Raw genomic sequence first — 16,380 nt, forward strand, 5'->3', positions numbered from 1 at the left:
AATTAATAAAACAAGCAAGCTATGCATTCTGGTCACTGCAGCCAAGCAGTGGCTCTGTTGAGCATCCATATTCTCAGTATGAGACTGCTTGCCCAGAAAAAACAAAGAGCATATCCCAGACTTTTACAGTACAATCTGATGCATGTCTGCTCAGAAGCAGATCCCACTGAGTTGAATGGTGCTTACTTCCAGGTAAGTATGTATAGGATTGCAACCTTACGATGCATGATGACTGTGGTGGCAGACTGCTACATTAGGATGTCTGCAGAGAGAAAACAAAGCATTAAAAAATCCCTAGATCAATTAAACAGCTCTCTAATGAAGAAACAGCTGATTAATTTCATTTGCCGAGCAGATATCAGAAATTATATTATTGCTAACTATTATGTAACTATTATGTACTATGTTTATTGTATCTCTTCCTTATTCCAAAAACAAAAGAATGCATTATTTATTGCTCTCCCTCAACAGTTCTGAAGTGTGTTCAGCATAGATATCCCAAAAGAAAAACACTGAATTCTCAAACTTCTATTTTTCCTGTACAGTGTGTGTGTGTGTGTGTGTGTAGATAGATGATAGATAGAAAGATAGATAGATAGATAGATAGATAGATAGATTAGAAACCAGTTAATTTGGCAGAAAACTTACAAGAGCAATCAATGACCCTCTCCAATCAACTTCTCTCTCATTAACCTGAGAAAGCCACCAGATTCAAAGAACTAGTAAATGGGATCATAAAACTGGAGATGGAAATATAGGCACATGTAATCCATGCAATCAGTCTAATATACATGACTAGATGTCTTTGCTTATAAAACCAATCAAATGAAATGGAATTAAATACAAAAACTGCATCAGTGCATTTTTATATCAGTCATTGCCATATATTGCAAACTTCCTAAACATACAAGTTGCTTTGTAATATGATCATAAGGTAAAAGTAACATTTTGGCAACTCCTCTAACAGATGATTATCACTGCTTCTAAGAACCTCGGCAGCCTGGACTCAATGGGACCCTTACAGTGTGGTGTAGTGGCAAGAGTGTTGGACTGGGAGATCCGGGTTCTAGTCCCCACTCAGCCATGGAAGCTCACTGGGTGACTTTGGGCCAGTCACACACTCTCAGCCCAACCTACCTCACAGGGTTGTTGTTGTGAGGATAAAATGGAGAGGAGAAGGATAATGTAAGCCGCCTTGGGTTCCTTGCAAGAGGAATAAAGGCGGGATATAAATGCAATAATAATAAATAAAATAAATAAGAAAGCCTTCCCCAATCTGGTGCTCTCCAGATGTTTTGAACTACATTTGCACCAGCATTCATTCATTCCATTCCATTTCTATACCACCCAATAGCCAAACCTATCTGGGTGGTTCACAGCATGATAAAACATAATATAAAACCTTTAACATTGAATAACTTAAAACAGTTTTAAAAAACCAAGTTAAAAACAATTAAACTACCAGGGCCTGATCTATCTATCATAGAATCATAGAATAGTAGGGTTGGAAGGGGCCTACAAGGCCATCGAGTCCAACCCCTGCTCAATGCAGGAATCCAGGTCAGAGCATCCCTGACAGATGGCTCTCCAGTTCGTCTTGAACACCTACCTACCTACCTATCTATCTCAACACCTCATCACATGCTGTCAAACACTTGGGACAACACTGCTAGGTTGCTTCTGGTGATGGTATCTGTTCGCAGTATAACATTCCTGCAGCTTCTAGCAGCATATCAAAGATTATTAACATGATCCAAAAGGGCTTACCAAAGAATAAAAAGAATTCTAATATATTATGAATTTGTTGAAAACCGTGGCTTACTGTGCACTTACCCTGTATAGGAAAGAGAGAGAGCAGTGTTTGTTGCATCATCAATGCATATTCCCATGCAATGCTGGGTATATATTTAGCTCTACAAGCCTGGAAGTGTCATGCCTTAGTCCAGCCTTCCCCAATCTGATACCCTCCAGATGTTTTGGACTTCAACTCCAATCAGCCCGAGGCCGCATAGCTACTGGTCAGGAATCCCAAGAGTTGTAGTCCACAACATCTGGAGGGCACTGGGTTGGGGAGGACTGCTTTAGTGAGTCCATCTGTCAATTACTGTGAACAAACTTGGAAAACATTTTTAGTTATGACCACACAGATTTTTTAAATTTATCAGTATTACAAGATACATATAAAAAAACCCTCATCAGTTACCAGATACTTGTGCAACAGATGTAGAGGATAAAACCTTTCCAAAATAATTTTAAAATAATTTTAATGGCATATCTTTCAAAGAGCTAGGTGTCCTCTAGTGGTAGAATATTATAACCACAAAATTATTTTTATGGAAGTTTGAGAAGACACTGCCATCCGATTGCTTGGAATCAAACTTTCACATATGATGTTCTGGGTATCAAGAATACCATGTTAGTCTACCAAACCTCTCAACACCTTGATAGCATTGCATTTTTGCATTTCATAAAGTAACCAAAGCTGATTTAGAAGTGACCCATCCTCACAAGATCATAGTAAAGTTTGAGATAGGGGTAGTGTGAATTTCCTTTGTCTTTGGGCGCTTCCAGACAAGGCTTTTATTGTGCAACTGCCCAGCCTCATTCATGGAATTTTACAGGGGGTTCAGATGAGGTCATTTTCCACTTATAACCCTCCCAAGTTTTCCTGGTATTTCTTCTGTCTTTTTCTTTACCAAAGAAAATATATTAAGGAGGAAAAGACAGAATAGCTGCACAATGTTGTATAGAGGGGCTAGCTACAAAAACAAGTAAAGCATTTTAACATCAAAAGAGTAAAAGTCAAGCATCATGCTATTCTCAGCTGTACTACAATTTGCCAAAAAACTGTGTTATTGTGCTCCCCAGTTCTCTTAGTGGTGAGAAGTCCAGGGTTAGTGTTAAAAGGGCTTTGATTCCTTGGGATGGAGATAGCATTGGAGACTCATGGTGTCTTTGTAGTATCGATTTTATTTGCAAGTATACACACGAAGCATAGCCGAAGCAACACAGACGACGACAGCGGGCAGTAAAACTATTCATTATGCAAGTTTCCCAAAGAGATCAACAGCACTCCAAGATGTTTCACCTTCAGCCCACTGTCTCTAATATTCAAGCTGCAGACTGACTTTTTTCTGTCACACACACCCACACACACATACACAGTTTGTGGAGCACTGGCTCAGACCCCACCCTGCAGGTAAATCACCCATTCAGAAAGATAACACTAGTTACTGACTCTCAATTAGGAGACATCACAGTTCATCCCTGATTATTAACAAGCCATCAGATAAATTATGGACAGTCAGTCAGCAGCCATAATATCACCTTCTTTCAGGAAAGTTTTGTCTTCCAAGCTGGCTGAAAAGCTTATGGTAGCAAGTCTTCCTTGGGAAAGTTAGAATAATAAACATTAAAAAGATATGAGATTAGTTCCTGGCTACCAGGAAGAGGGCCTTTTCTGCTTTGGCACCTACTCCCTAGAGAAGTTTGCATGGCACCTACGTTGTATTCCCTCTGGTGCCAGATGAAGACCTTTTTATTCTCCCAGGCTTTTTAGCTTTCTAGTCTTTTAGCTTTGGTGTTTTAAATCTGTATTTTAAATCTCTGCATTGCTGCTAGGTTTTATTCTGGTCATATTGTTATATTGTGGTTTTAATGCTTTTATATTTTACATTGTTTTATCCTGTGCTTTTTGGTTTTAATTTTTGTGAACTGCCCAGGGAGCTTCGGCTATTGGGAGGTATAGAAATGAAATAATAGATAAATAAATTTACACAGCAGTTATATTTTCCTTTACTCAAGCGCTTTGGTATTACTTGTAAATGTTTTCAACCACTAGGAAAACCAAAACCTATCCCTTCCAGGTCAAAAAAGCCAGTGTTTACTCCTTTCCTAAAACCATTGTTACAGACTCAGGTACATGCTTATTTACATAACGGCAAGACCTTTCAGCATCCCAGTGTTCTTTGTTCCTGCTCACAAACACATTAGCATTTCAGAATCTTAATAGACCCTCCCCAGCCACCACACTTTTACTAGGGCGGGGTAGGCAATATGGCACCTGTGGACACCTTGCTTAGCAGGCCCTAAAGTGCCCCACCACTCCCACTTTTAAAAAACTCTTTTTTTAAATAACAGATTTTCTTACTTGCAGCTGGGATCACTTTAAAGCAAAGTGAGGGCCTCCAGCAACTCTCATCTTCATTTCCCATGAATGCCTCTGAGCCTCATGTGGGGCTCAGAGGCATTCTTAGAAAATGAAGATGGCAGGTGGCTGCAGGCTTCTGTCTAGTAAGCTGGGGGTGGGGCCAAAGAGAGCAGCACAGAGCTAGGGAGGGCAGTGGGGCACTAGGAAGGGCAGTGGCAAGCCATATGGGAAGTCAGGAAAGCCAGCAGGAAGTCAACAGGTATGGAGGGGAAGTAAGGAGAAAAGCAGGAAGCCAGTAGGGGCTGGGAAAGCTAGCTGGGAGCACCTGGGAGGGTGTGTGCTTGTATGTCTGAATGGATGGAGGGCTGCTTGTATGTCAGAAAAAGAGGGAGAAAGGGTTGAGGGGGATTTTGGAGGGCTCCTGAAAAAGAGTGAGTGGAGCTTCTCATGTGCTTGCAGTGAGGAGAAGGGAGGGATATGTGTGTGTGGATCTGTGATGCACGTCGCTTTGTGGATACAAAAAGTGCCTATATGCAACAGAGTGTGTGGTGGTGGTGGTGGTGGTGGTGGTGGGGTAATGATCCAGAGTGAGATAGAAAAAGAGATGGGGATGGGGAATTGGGGAGAGAAAAGGGGCGTTTCTGCACAAACCTGTTAATCCACTGCATCCACTTTCGGTTTCATCACAAGGAGCATTTCCTTTCCTGTTGTTTTGCTACATAACCTTCAGATGGCACTGCAGAATAGCAGAAGAGGGCAAATACACAAGTGGAAGCAGTGTTTTTTTTCTCCCCCATCAGAAAAAATATCCCATTTTCCCTGCTCTAAAAAAAACTCACCAAAAATGCTGTTTACAAACAGAAGCAAAACTGGAGGGTCACGATATCATCTAAAGAACCCATGAACAACCATGAGTAGGGAATGATGAGCGCACAATAAATGCCTTGTTTAGAAAAGCTCAAGGTTTGTCTTCCGTGAAATAGGTTTCTGTTGGTGGGTTTAAAGGAGATGCTTAGTATGTAGGGATTCAAGACAACCCTGCCCCTGCCCCCGCCTTGAACTCAGTTTTTTGGGCAGGTTACTTGTCTTTGTGACTAGCCATGGCTTCCATGGCAGCCATTTAGTGGGGGATGCCCAGGACATTTTCTTAAATTGCCAAGTATCCTCATGGGTACATTAATCTCTGTCCTTCTCCCCTACAAAAGGGCAACAATAACTTATTTAGTGGCCAGTTTTTTAAGGAACTTTTCCCATTTTGCCAGCCTGAGATCTACCAGATGTACATTTAAAAGTTTTGAAAATAGAAAAACCCATGGCTCTTGAGATAGCCAGTGTGGTGTAGTGGTTAGAGTGTTGGACTGGGAGCTGGGAGATCTGGGTTCTAGTCCCCACTTGGCCATGGAAGCTCACTGGGTAACTTTGGGCCAGTCACAGACTCTCAGCCCAACCTACCTCACAGGGTTGTTGTGTGAGGATAAAATGGAGAGGAGAAGGACCATATAAGCCACCTTGGGTTCCTTGGAAGAAAAAAGGCGGGCTATAAATGGAATAAATAAATCTATTGCTAGCCTAGCTCTTCCTCTGCAACACTTTATTTAAAAATCCTCCCTTCCCAGTTTTTTTTACCTTTTAAAAATTATCATTCAGCCATTTATCATGTATCATTCTACCTGCTAATGTCTCTTAGATCGCAAAATAAAAAGTGCTTGTTCAGTCGTGTCCGACTCTTTGTGACCCCATGGACCATAGCACGCCAGGCCTTCCTGTCCTCCACTCTCTCCCAGGGTGTCCTCAAGTTCATATTCATTGCATCGGTGATGCTATCTAGCTATCTCATCCTCTGCCGTCCCCTTCTCCTTTTGCCTTCAGTCTTTCCCAGCATCAGGGTCTTTTCCAGTGACTTTTCTCTTTGCATTAGGTGGCCAAAATATTTGAGCTTCAACTTCAGTATCTGTCCTTCCAATGAGCACTCAGGGTTGATTTCCTTTAGGATGGACTGATCTGACCTCCTTGCAGTCCAGGGGACTCGTAAGAGTCTTCTCCAGCACCACAGTTCGAAAGCATCAATTCTTCGGCGCTCAGCCTTCCTTATAGTCCAGCTCTCACAGCCATACGTTACTACTGGGAAAACCATAGCTTTGATTAGACGGACCTTTGATGGCAAGGTGATGTCTCTGCTTCTTACTATGCTGTCTAGGGTTGCCATAGCTTTCCTCCCAAGGAGCAGGCGTCTTTTAATTTTGTGGCTACAGTCACCATCTGTGGTGATCTTGGAGCCCAAGAAAATAAAATCTGTCACTGCTTCCATTTCTTCCCCTTCTATATGCCAGGAATTGATGGGGCCGGATGCTATGATCTTAGTTTTTTTAATGTTGAGTTTCAAACCAGCTTTTGCACTCTCCACTTTTGCCCTCAACAAGAGGCTCTTTAGATCCTCTTCGCTTTCTGCCATTAGGGTGGTATCGTCTGCGTATCTGAAGTTGTTGATAATTCTCCTGGCAATCTTAATTCTGACCTGTGATTCATCCAACCCGGCATTTCTCATGATGTACTCTGCATATAAATTAAATAAGCAGGGTGACAATATGCAGCCTTGTCGTACTCCTTTCCCAATTTTGAATCAATCTGTTCCATGTCCAGTTCTTACTGTTGCTTCTTGACCCTCGTACAGGTTTCTCAGGAGACAGGTAAGGTGGTATGGTACCCCCATCTCTTTCAGAATTTGCCAGAGTTCGTTGTGATCCACACAATCAAAGGCTTTAGCGTAGTCAATGAAGCAGAAATAGACGTTTTTCTGGAATTCTCTTGCTTTCTCCATGATCCAGCAAATGTTGGCGATTTGCTCTCTAGTTCCTCTGCCTCTTCAAAACGCAGCTTGTACTTCTGGTAGTTCTCGGTTCACATACTGCTGAAGCCTAGCTTGTAGGATTTTGAGCATCACCTTGCTGGCATGGGAAATGAGCGCAATTGTACGGTAGTTTGAACACTCTTTGGCATTGCCCTTCTTTGGAATTGGAATGTAAACTGACCTTTTCCAGTCTTGTGGCCACTATTGAGTGTTCCAAATTTGTTGGCATATTGAGTGCAGCACTTTAACAGCATCATCTTTTAGGATTTTAAATAGCTCAGCTGGAATACTTTCATCTCTGCTAGCTTTGTTGTTAGCAATGCTTCCTAAGGCCCACTTGACTTCACTCTCTAGGATGTCTGGCTCAACTTCAGTGACCACACTATCATGGCTATCAGGGACATTCAGATCTTTCCTGTATAGTTCTTCTGTGTATTCTTTCCACCTCTTCTTCATCTCATCTGCTTCTGTTAGGACCCTGCCTTCTTTGTCCTTTATCATGCCCGTCTTTGCACAAAACGTTCCCTGGAGATCTCCGATTTTCTTGACGAGATCTCTAGTCTTTCCCATTCTATTGTTTTCCTTGATTTCTTTGCATTGTTCATTTAAGAGGGCCTTCTTGTCTCTCCTTGCTATTCTCTGGAACTCAGCATTCAGTTGGATATATCTTCCCCTTTCTCCCTTGCTTTTCGCTTCCCTTCTTTCCTCAGCTACTTGTAAAGCCTCATCAGACAGCCACTTGGCTTTCTTGCATTTCTTTTTCTTTGGGATGGATTTAGTTGCTGCCTCCTGAACAATGTTATGGACCTCTGTCCATAGTTCCTCAGGCACTCTATCAGGTCTAATCCCTTAAATCTATTCCTCACCTCCACTCTATATTCATAAGGGATAGAATTTAGGTCATACCTGAATGGTTTAGTGGTTTTCCCTACGTTCTTCAATTTAAGCCGAAATTTTGCAAGAAGCAGCTCATGATCTGAGCCACAGTCAGCTCCAGGTCTTGTTTTGACTGATTGTATAGAGTTTCTGCATCTTTGGCCGCAAAGTACATAATCAATCTGATTTCGATATTGACTATCTGGTGGTATCCATGTGTAGAGTTACCTCTTGTGCTGTTGGAAAAGAATGTTTGCTATGATCAGCGTGTTCTCTTGGCAAAACTCTATTAGCCTTTGTCCTGCTTCATTTTGTACACCAGGGCCATGCTTATTTTATTTATTTATTTATTTATCATGTTATTTATCTCTGGATCATCATAGCTATCCCATATAGACAAGGGCAGAAAATATACTTCTGGTATTAACCAAAAAGTAGTACCTAAAGAGAGTACAGCCTAAAGGTGGTAAAGACCCTTTCGCTTGCCAGCTAAGTTTGTTTTGTTGGCTTGTGGCAAAGGTGAGGACATTGGTCTGGCTTCCAGAAGACAATGTTCTTGGGAGGTATTTGATGCTGTAGATCAGAGCTTTCCAAACTTTTCATGTTGGTGACACACCTTTTAGACATGCATCATTTCGTGACATGGTAATTCAGTTTTACTAGCAAACCGGAGGTTAAACTAACCCATTATAAGAGATACGGACACATACATAAATTGTAATAATGAAATGTATGGGGATACAACATATCTCATGAAAACCTTTCATTTATATTTTTAAAAATATATGATTTGTAAGATAATAACATACATTATTGTCATTCATGAGTAACAGTATGTAAATATGTGCAAGAATTAAAAAAGCTGAATAATACCAATAACTACTTACCATTTTAATGGGATGTATGAGGTTGATGGGATGAACACAGCTTTTCAATATTTGGTGGAATATAAGATAAAGACACTCGCATTTCGTCATCAAGCATTTTTAAGCTTCCACGTTTCAGTGTCTTTAACTTTGCCATTGTTGAAAATAAATGGCAGAAATCAAATCATAAGTGCCACGTGGTGGGTGGCTTGCTGTTTGCCACATTGGGTTTGGGAGGGTGGCCTCCCTTCAGTCAGCAGCAGGTGGGTTGACTGGGTGACAGCGTGCAGCTGCCCTCACCCGGGTGATTGGGAGCACACTGATTCTGAGGCTTCTGGCCTCCACTGAGCTCCGTTCTGACTGGCCAAGATGGTGGACAGCCCGCTTGGTGCAGTCCCAGTCCCAGGCGGCATTTCCGCCTGTGCGTTACTGTGGCCTGGCCGCGCAGCAGCGCGGTACAGAAGTCTGCGAAGGGCACGCCCGAAACCACGCAGGGCTGGTGGCCGCTGCCACATCTCCGCACTGGCGTCAGCCAAGCTCTGCTCCCAGGGCAGCACCTCCCTTCCCCTCTCTTCGCCCCACACCTCTACCTTTCCGGGGAGCACAGGCTCAAAGCTCCTCACCTGCCCTGTGCAGCACTCCCTGCTCTGGGGGCGTCCAGCGGGCCGTTGTTCTCCCCTGCTGCCCTGCAGCCGCACTGAGGATGCGGGAAGCCTCTCGCTCGAGCTGATTGCAAATTGCTCAACTAATTGCTCCGCTAACTTCGAATTCTCCACACTCCTCATGCAGCCAGCGTTACCACACTCCTCGCCGTACCGCTCCAACACTGCCAATCACGTGCGTCCTACATCAAGACGCCACATGATCCTAAAGCAACTAATGTTAAAGCACCTAAGCCTTAGCTGCTAAGCCTTAGCAGCTAAGCTGCTTTAACATTAGCTGCTTTAGGAAGTTCCGGGGGAAGGGCCAAGGGAAGCAAACGTGAGTAAGGGAGCTCCACGGTGCCCTTCCGCACAAATTTCGCACGGCACACCTACACACTGCCGGCGACACACTAATGTGTCGCAGCACAGTTTGGAAAGCTCTGCTGTAGATGGATGGCAGAGGCTCCTTGCCAGGATGCCAAGAATTGTCTGCAATTAAAAGAAAATAAATAGGAATGCCTGCATATCTGTACTCCTTGTAAATAAATTATAGTATTTAAATATCCCCACCCCCTCAAACTATAAGGGAAAAGGGAAGTTGTCAGTTACTCACAAGCAGGCCTTCTCTCTGTCCAACTAGGTGACCCTGCTCATTCCTTCAGCTCAAATATTATGTTGACATAGGACAGCCATGATCTAAAATGAGGGACCCCCTCCCTCCAGTGCCTTTAAAAAAAAGTATCCTTTGATTTTACATTGGGCAGCATCTCGGGTTAACCAGAAGCAAACATGATCGTCACCATCCTCTTGAATGGAGAAATGATGGGAGCTGCATATAATGTATTCCGCCTCTATCATGCCATAATCCAGGAAGAGTATGAGGAGCTTGCTTATCTCCTTGTACTGCCAATAGGCAACTATCCTTTGGGGAGCTATTCCTCATATTGATTCCCCATTGCTGCAGTGTCAAAAAGCCAGACAACTAAGGAGTGAGAACCAGCAGAAACATGAAGGATGTCATTAGTAAACAAAATTCTGGAGTATTAGTACTCTGCACCCCTGTGGTCATTCCAACAAAATTATGCAGTAAACTCCTTCTTTCATCATTACACTGCAGATTGTTGTTCAGTTGTTTAGTCGTGTCCGACTCTTCGTGACCCCATGGACCATAGCATGCCAGGCCTTCCTGTCCTGCACTCTCTCCTGGAGTGTACACTGCAGATGCCTTCCCTTTAATTGCATCTGTTACTTAACCTAGGTTCACCTACTTGATACTGACAAAAATTTCAACAGAACACCATTCAGAAGCTTTGTTTAAAACTATTGTTAATTGCTGTTGCACTTCCATGGAAGAAATAAGATCTCTCTTCCTCAGAAGCACAGCAGAAAACTAGTGGCAACGAAGGCAGGTGTGTGAGAAGAGAGCTCTCTACTGTATCCCCAGGAAACTTTAAGTTAGAGCTCTAATTTCTTAGGGGGCTATCGGCAGACATGAGAAATACGGTCAGACCTCTATGAGGTAATGGGAAGAGATTTATAAACTTATCATGAAACATTTACAACTCCTTCATAAAGATGTACAATTCCTCTTTGAAGTATTTTTAGTTTTATGTTAAAGCAATTAAACATCCTAGCGTGGGTATTCCCACTCTGAAGTTAGTATTTTCAGATAAACTCTGCAGAAAAGTTTTTCTTAGAGAAAATGACCACAGGAGCAAAGATAAGTAGTAGAATGCTTAAGAAATTTAGACTGCTAAAGATATAGATCTGTGTTTGCTATCAAGGAGCTCAAGGGGAAAAACTTTAAAAGTGCTTAGTCATTGAGCTCAGCTTGTGAAACTGTGAAATTGAGACCGCGAGCATGGTCCTTGAAAGACATGGTTGCAAGACCCTGGGGATTTATTCCCTCTTAGTGTTTGACCTATCCCAAAGGAAAAGGCAAACAAAAATTGCATCCTTTTTCCCTTAAAAAAGAAAAAAGAGGATAAAAAAGTGGAGGGGGGGGGAAGCAGTTAAGTGTTCATACAAGCTCTTTAGACTGGACTGTGGATTATTCATGGAAATTGGAATAGACCTGATACACTAATTAAAATAAGTGAAATAAACCTGGCAACTGAAATTGCTCAAGCTGAAAGCTTAGAAGGTTTAAGCCTCCGGGTTTGGAGAGGATCTGATTCGCTAACTAAGGAAAAGGTGCTTGAGCTGGAACAGGAAAGTTGTTATGCTGAAATACCTGAAGAAACAGGCCCTGGGAGGAGTCAAAATATATGGACTGACCGAAGAGATCAAGAGGAAGATCCTTGAGGATATAAATTCTGCCTCTTGTCCTATTATGGATATACAGAACAACACTTCTTTCCAGGAGCATTGGGATCCAAAAGAAGTAATAGTTGAGAAGCATACTGTCTTAATAATTAAGGAACTGGAGCTAATCAAGCAATTCCTGTCAGAGTGTTATGGGTTGTTAACCATTATGGCTGAAATAAGTAAGAGAGATGGGGAGCCAGTGTGTTCTATAATGAGTGAAGATACCCGAAATTTATTCATTCATTTATTAAATTTATTAATCACCCATCTGGCTGGTCACCCAGCCACTCTGGGCGATGTACAAAGTATATAATAAAACAGTTCAAAACAATAAAATTCTACAGTAAAAACATTTTCTAAGATACCCTAACCCACCCCAAATGCCTGCCTGAACAACCACGTTTTTAATGCGCGGCAGATGAAAATGAGGAATGCGCAAATACTGGCTATAAAAATGGCATGTTACATTTAAAAAGGTAGCAAGGAAAAGAAAAACAACAAAGACAAGTCTCTACAGAAAAAGAGCAAAACTGGCAGGGAAAGTCAAAAAATGACCCAACAATATAAGAAAATGAATTTTAATAAACTCTTTAAATTGTTAGAGGATTCGTCAAAGAAGTTAATAAAATCTACGTAGAAATGTAAGAAATGCACGGTATTGCAGCATAGCGATGTGAAGCCTGTAGTTCAAAGTGATCCTGAGTCATTTGTGCCTATAAATGGATCAAGTGAATCAATCGTTATCGTAGATATAATGCAAGACCCATGGCAACATGTTCTCGGGGGGGGGGGGGAGCCTAGCGATCAATAATCAGAACCCAGATCGAGAAGTACTAAAATCAATAGCATCTCAAAACTGGGAAGTGGTTCTAAAATGCAAAAGCTAGTTTTCTTAAATTTCCCCAAACCCAAAAGCATGCTCTCCCAGTTACAATGTAAAATCCACTTCCTGCATTTAGCAGATGAAATAATCCCAGGGACTCTTAAAACTGATGGTATAATAAATATAGAGTACTTCTTTTAGGATTATCATCATGCACGCTCTGTGGTGACATTCGTGACCTAGCAGACAGTGAAAGAAGTATATGGCGAAAAGGCTGTATTTCTGAATGTGGGCCTGGCAGTGACAAGATTTTTTGAGAACACTATTTGTACAGCCCTATTTTATAAGGATACAAGATCCGAACAAAAAGACAGTAGAACTGGCAATTTTATTAGCCTGGAGGATCCACAGATTTATGACTATATCAATAAATCAAAACAGTATAGTGGAAAGCAAAAATTGCCCTGTTTAGTAAATGAGTGCAGAGATTTCTTTGCTTCAGAAGATAAGAAACTTTTAAACTCCTTCTTAGTCTTACCTCACCAGTCACAGGATGAAATAATTTATAGAATATCATCTTTGCAAGACAGTCTAATTCATTTCCGAGCTATTGACAAAACTATAATGACTTGGGAAGGGGATACAGAGGTAATGCACAGCCGAGTGAGAGTAGAGCAGGGGACAGGAGAGGAAAATAATCCTCTCTCATATAAAGACAAAAGACCAGGAGAGAAATATCCCCCCACACACATCATCTCAGTGTGCTTTCTAGGGACCCAGTGACCAATACAGAATGGCTGCAAAGAAGATACCTTAGAACTCAATCCTGTTGGGATAGCTGACTCGGAGGCAGCTGACTATCCAATGCAAGGTGGGTGGAGCACAGAGGAGATCCTCTCCTCTGTACTCCGGCCGCCCTGCATTTGCAGCTAGACAGCAGATTTTTGGTATTACTGATCTCTACTTCCCTTCAGGTGACAACTAAATGGCTTGACCCATGTGGTAAAATTACAATGGCTGGTCTACTCGAGTTTAGATCTAAGTCCTTTCTGCTTATTAATGTATATATTCCCCTGCTTCCAACTCGAATCTGTATAAAAGAGGCTTGGGAAAATTTGGAGAGCTATATAATAGACTTAGAAACAACATTTCCAAGAGCTCACCTAAGTGTAATGGGGGATTTTAATGCTAGAATTGACCCTAATAATAATGCACTTTTTTCATCTTGTTTGTGCTATCGAGTTATGTTTAGTTATACCACCCCGCTATAGTCTGCCATGAAAACGCCAGCGCAAGCAGCATCCCTCTAGGGGTCAGTAATGACTCGGTGCTTGCACAGGAGGAACCTTTCCTTTCCTAAGTTCAAAAGAGTCCAAGGTTAATTATGGTGGTATATGCCTGACACAAATGGTGGACTGTCTTGCCATTACAATTCTGAATGAAAATAATTCCTTTGACAATTGTGCAAAATTTGCATTTGTTTCTGGGCATGGAAGCAGTGTTGTTGATTATGTGATGATTTCTTATTCCTTATCTAACTTGATTAAGGACTTTTCTATGGGAAATAGGATTGAAAGTGACCACCTACCTCTTAATTCCACCCTCTCATTACCTACTTTTGTACATATGGGCTCAAAATATCAGTATAGAGACCAAGATTTAATCCTTAGGTATAAGAGAATATATTGGTCAGAAGCAGTAAATACAAAGGTCACTGGTTTTTCTAAACTCTCCTGTGGGTAAAGAATTTAAAACTGCAATCTTAGGAGTTACTGAAATTACATCTGTCTTAAACCATTATTCTCTACTGGTGTCTGCCCTGAAATCTGTCTTAAGTTTGAAACAACCCGCTGCAAGAAATGCTCTGCAGAAGAGCACTCCCAAGAGATTTGATAAGGAATGTTATGTAGAAAAACAACCACAGAGAGATGTGTACAATCAGTTTAGGAAGGAAAAGCATGTTGTCTTATCCCAAGAATATTACTCAGCTAAAAAGCATTATAAAATCCTGCTAGTTTAAAAGAAACAAGCAGTAACAAAATGGGTGGAAGGCTGTGATAGATTCCTCGTTAAATAATAACTAACTTATTTTGGGCACTGGGCACCGGCACCTTGGGTGACTCTTCATGCTCAATTAGCTGTAATATTCCAGCTGATATTTGGGAGTGTTATTTCTCCAAAATGTTTGCAGGATCTAGGGAGCAGCCAATGGAGAATCTATTTTCCCTGGAATTAAATAATCTGCCAGAATGGGACCCGTTATTCCAGTCTGAAATACTTTGATTGTCTGTCTCAAACCAGGAAAGGCCCCGGGACCAGATATAGTAACTTGTGAAATGTTGAAGGCTAATATAGATTGGTGGGCTCCCTGTTAGCTAATATTTTCACCCATTTTAATAATACTGGCCAACTCCCCCTGGCATGGCTAGAGGCTATTGTGATTCCAATATTTTTAAAAGGTGATAGAGAGGATCCATCAAATTATAGCCCCATTAGCTTATTGTTGGTAGTGGGCAAGTAGTACCCTAGCTACTTAAATTTGAGGCTTACCACCTGTATAGAGGAGGAAAATATCTTTGGGAACCAACAAGCAGGTTTCAGGAAGGGCAGATCAACTCTTGACCATTGCCTAGTCTTAAATAATCTGGCAGAGAAATAAATGAACTTTTGGAAATAGTCTGTTGCCATTATAGATCTGAAATCTGCCTTTGATACAATATCAAGAGACAGATTATGCGTCAAGTTATGCCAAATTGTTTAGCCTCTGACTTCCATATACCAAAATTGGCAGGGAGTAACGTCCTGCTATGGTTGTATATGATGCCATCCTTTCGACGTTGTCTAAAATAGGTCTCAAACGTTTATTACTTGTCTTCCCGACTTATTTTAAGGATAATCTATTGACAATTAATTTTAGCAAAACAAACATTAGGGTTTTTTCTAACGCAGATCAAAAAACAAATGGATAATAGATGGACTGCATATAGAGCAAGTCAAGAAGTTTAGATATTTGAGTGTTACGTTTTTGTCTACACTCTCTTGGGCCACTCATAGATGGCCTGCAGTGCAGGCAGCTCAAAATACTATTAAGGTAATACTTCCATTTTTCTATACGAAGGGGGCACAATTAATTCTTGCTGCCTTACAAATATTCAAGGCCAAATTGTTGTCCCAGTTGTATGGTGCACTGATATGGATTCAGGGATGTAATTCAACTGTTGAGTGTTCTTTCAAACTTCTTGTACTCTCTTTTTGGAATGCCAAGATGGGCGTTGTCTGCTGGTCCCTGGTTGGAGGCTGGCCTTGCATCTACAGAATGCAGGGTTTGGTCCCTCACCTTCCAGTATTGGCTAAAGGTTGTTTATGCCAACCAATCTCCAGGTGATCTCTATCTTTTACAAAAAGATGCCTTTACCAGTTCATGGTTTAAAGGTTTTACTATTAAACTGCATTTATTAGGCCTTTCTATGGATTTCTTCCACATACGAGATTATTTTATTGTAAAATCTATTTTAGAACGGATCAAAGATAGTGATTTTCAATACTCTGTATCAAATGCCTGCAAATCTTGCTCTCCAATACATTTTGGTTTAACTTTTGAATTCCGTAGATATCTGGATAATTTGACTATCCCCAAGTATCACCATGTCTTCTCTAGGGCCAGATTTAACTGTCTCTCTTCTGCAGTAGTGGAAGGATGCTACCAGGTGTCCCTGTGGAGATGAAGTAGTCAAAACTTTAGGTCATGTTTTCTTTGAATGTAGCCTTCATAGGGAGGAAGGTAATAAGACTACTCTGCCCTATTACAAAGAAATGTCCTGGAAGGACATTAGAGTAGTATTTAGAGTATTTCTTGGCTGGTACAA

The sequence above is a fragment of the Heloderma suspectum genome, chromosome 4, assembly GCF_057233095.1.
Source record: "Heloderma suspectum isolate Gila_16-S chromosome 4, 16-S_ref, whole genome shotgun sequence".
NCBI lineage: Eukaryota > Metazoa > Chordata > Lepidosauria > Squamata > Helodermatidae > Heloderma > Heloderma suspectum.